The sequence below is a fragment of the Orycteropus afer genome, unplaced genomic scaffold (assembly GCF_000298275.1).
Source record: "Orycteropus afer afer isolate SDZICR_OR568_19922 unplaced genomic scaffold, OryAfe1.0 scaffold00269, whole genome shotgun sequence".
NCBI classification, from domain to species: domain Eukaryota; kingdom Metazoa; phylum Chordata; class Mammalia; order Tubulidentata; family Orycteropodidae; genus Orycteropus; species Orycteropus afer.
Window position 1 is genome coordinate 4,452,888 of NW_006921856.1, and position 3,403 is coordinate 4,456,290.

Below are 3,403 nucleotides of genomic sequence, written 5' to 3' on the forward strand. Positions count from 1 at the left end.
GAGTGGTTGGCATTGGTAGCCGGGCAACATCTAGTTCTTCTGGTCTTAGGGCCATGAAGGGTGAGGTCCTTGTGGTCCAGCATATCTTTGGACTAATTGTTTCCAAATGCCTGTGTTTTTCTTCACTCTTCTTTGCTCCAGATAAGAGGAGACCAACAGTTTCATCTTAGGTGGCCACTTGAAAGTTTTAAGAACCCAGTTGCTAATCACCAAAATAGGATGTAGAACAAAATTTGCCAATTGAGCATGATTGTACCTTGATACTGTGGTCTCAAGCCTGGAGGTCTGGTGATTCTCTCCCTCAAGGTGTTTGCTTATCTCTGAGAAGCTGCTCCAGCCTTGCCCTCTGTTACTTCTATAATGTATGTGGATAATTGTGTGGTACAAGTACATTTGTAAGACTATCTTCAGCCAAATATATCCTTGGTGTTGGGTATATTCTTGTTTGTCTACCCACACCTGATCTTCTCACCTGACTGTGCATTTATCCATAGCCTAGTGTTTGGTGTCACTGGTAATGTATTGTGCATGGAATAGAATTTGCATCTATTTTCCACATCTTTTATGCATGTTCTGGGTCCTCCCTTTCTCCATTGTCCTGTGCTGGTCAAAGACTCTTTCTGTATGACTCCCCCCACACACACCCAAATAAACATGTGACCTCTACCTAGAAAATTTCCCTCTCATTCCCTCCCATCCCTAGTAACCAATAAAGTGAATTTTCTTCCTCAAGTAAACCTTTCCTTGACTTTTTACAAAAATTGACTCATATAATATTTGCCCTTCTGTGATTGACTTACTTCACTCAGCATAATTTCCTCCAAATTCACCCATGTTGTGAGATAATCCTTGTATTCATTATTCTTCAATATTGCAAGGTATTCTATTGTATGAATGTACCAGAGTTTGGTTATCCATTTATCTGTTGATGGACATTTAGGTTACTTACATCTCTTTGCTATAGTGAATTGTGCTGCGATGAACATGGGTGTGCATATGTCTATTTGTGTCCTGGATCTCACATCTTTAGAATATATTCCTAGAAATAGAATTGTTGGATCAAATGGTCTTTCTATTTTCAATTTTTTTTTAAGGAAACACCATACTGTTTTCCACAGTGGCTGTACCATTTCATATTTACATTTTACCATTTTACAGTCCCACGAGCAGTGTATGAGAGTTCCAATCTCTCTGCACCCTCACTTTATCTCTGTCTTGTTGAACTATGCTATTATTGCTGGGGTGAGATGATATCATTGTTGTTTTGATTTGCGTATCTCTAATACCTAATGATTGTGAGCATTTCCTCATGTGTTTGTTGGCTGCCTGTGTATCATTAGTGAAGTGTCTGTTCATGTCCCTTGCCCATTTTTTTAATTCAATTGTTTGTCTTTTTGGTGTTGAGTTGTTGAAGTGTTTTATAAATTTTAGAGTTAGGTCCATTGTTAGATATCTCATCACCAAATATTTTTCCCAATATGTAGGTTCTCTATCTACCCTTTTAGAGAAGTCTTTCAATGCATGTAAGAATTTAATTTTTAAAAGAATCCAATCATCTGGTTTCTCTTCGACTGCTTGTATATTTTTGGTTATGCATGATAGTCTATTTATGTCATTAAGGCCCCTAGATTTGCCCCTATTTTATCTTTGGTGAGCTTTATAGTTTTGAGACTTACATTTAAGTTTTTGATCCAACTTGAGTTAGTTTTTGTGTATGGGGTGAGATACGTGTCTTGTTTAATTTTTCTGCAAGTGGATATCCAATTTTGCCTGCACCATTTTTAAAGAGGCTATCTCTCCACCATTTAAAGGGTTTTGGCCCTTTGTCAAAAATCAGGTTTCCATAGGTGGATGGGTCTATTTCTGGGTTTTTTATTCTGTTCCACTGGTCTATTTGTCTATCATTTAACCAATTCCATGTTGTTTTGACTACAGTGGCTGTATAGTAGGTTTTGAGATCTGAGAGTGTGAGGTCTCCTATTTTTTCTTCTTCAGCAGTGCTTTGCTTATCTGAGGTCTCTTTCCTTTCCCTATGAAGTTAGTGATTAGTTTTTCTATGTCCTTAAAAAATGTTGATGGAATCTGGATCTGAACTGCATTTAATGTACAGATTGCTTTGGGTCGTATTGACATTTTGACAATATTCAGTCTTCCTATCCATGAATATGGCATGTTCTTCCATTTATGTAGATCTCTTGTACTTTTTTGTAGTAGTGTTTTATAGTTTTGTTTTGTGTCCTTGGAAAACTTATCCTCAGTATTTTACCTTTTGGTAGCTATTGTAAATGGTATTGTTTTCCTTATTTCCTTTTCAAAGGCCTCTTTGTTGATGTAGAGGAATTGTATGTTGACCTTAAATCATGACACTTTGCTGAAGCTTTCTATTAGTTTCAATAATTTTTTTTGCTGAGTCTCTTGGGTTTTCTATGTATAGAATCATGTCATCTTTGAATAGGATAGCTTTACTTCTTCTTTGCTAATTTGGATGGCAAAGATATTATTTCTTTTTCTTGCTTTATTTCCCTGACTAGGACTTCCAATACAATGTCAAATAGAAGTCGTGATAGAGGGTATCACTGACTGGTTTCCATTTGCAAGGAGAATGCTTTGAGGCTTTCTACATTGACAAAAATGTTGGCTGTTGCTTTTGTGTATATGCCCTTTATTATATTGGCGGTTTTTCATTTTATTCCTATTTTGCTGAGAGGGAACAGGAGTGAGTGTGGTTGTCATTGTTAGCTGCCATTGAGTCATCTTCAACTCATAGCAACCTCATGAATAGCAGAATGAAACACTGTCATGTCCTGTGACAAACCCAAAATCTTTGCTCTACCTGAGCCCATCATTGCAGCCACTGTGTCAATCCATCTCATTGAGGGCCTTCCACTTTTTCATTGTCCCTTCACTTTACCAAGCATGACATCTTTCTCCAGGGAATAGTCCCTTCTTACAACATGACCAAAGTAGGTATGAAGAAGTCTGGCCATTCTCACCTCCAAGGAGCATTCTGGCTGCACCTCTTAAAGGACAGATTGTTAGTTCTTTTAGCAGTCCATGGTACTTTCAGCATTCTTCACCAACACCACAATTCAAAAGCATTAACTCATCTTTGGTCTTCCTTTTTCATTGTCCAGCTCTTACATGCATATGAGACAATTGAAAATACAATGGCCTGCATTGAGCCCACCTTAGTTTCAAGGAAAGATCTTTACTCTTCAGCACTTGAAAGAGGTCCTTTGCAACAAAACCAAAAACCAAACTCACTGCAGTCAAGTCAGATCTGACTCATAGTGACCCATCCTTGTGTTTCTGAGGCAGTATCACTACAGAAGTAGATTGCCCAATCTTCCTTCTGAGGAGTGGCTGGTGGGTTTGAACCTCCAGCCTTCTGGTTAGCAGTCAA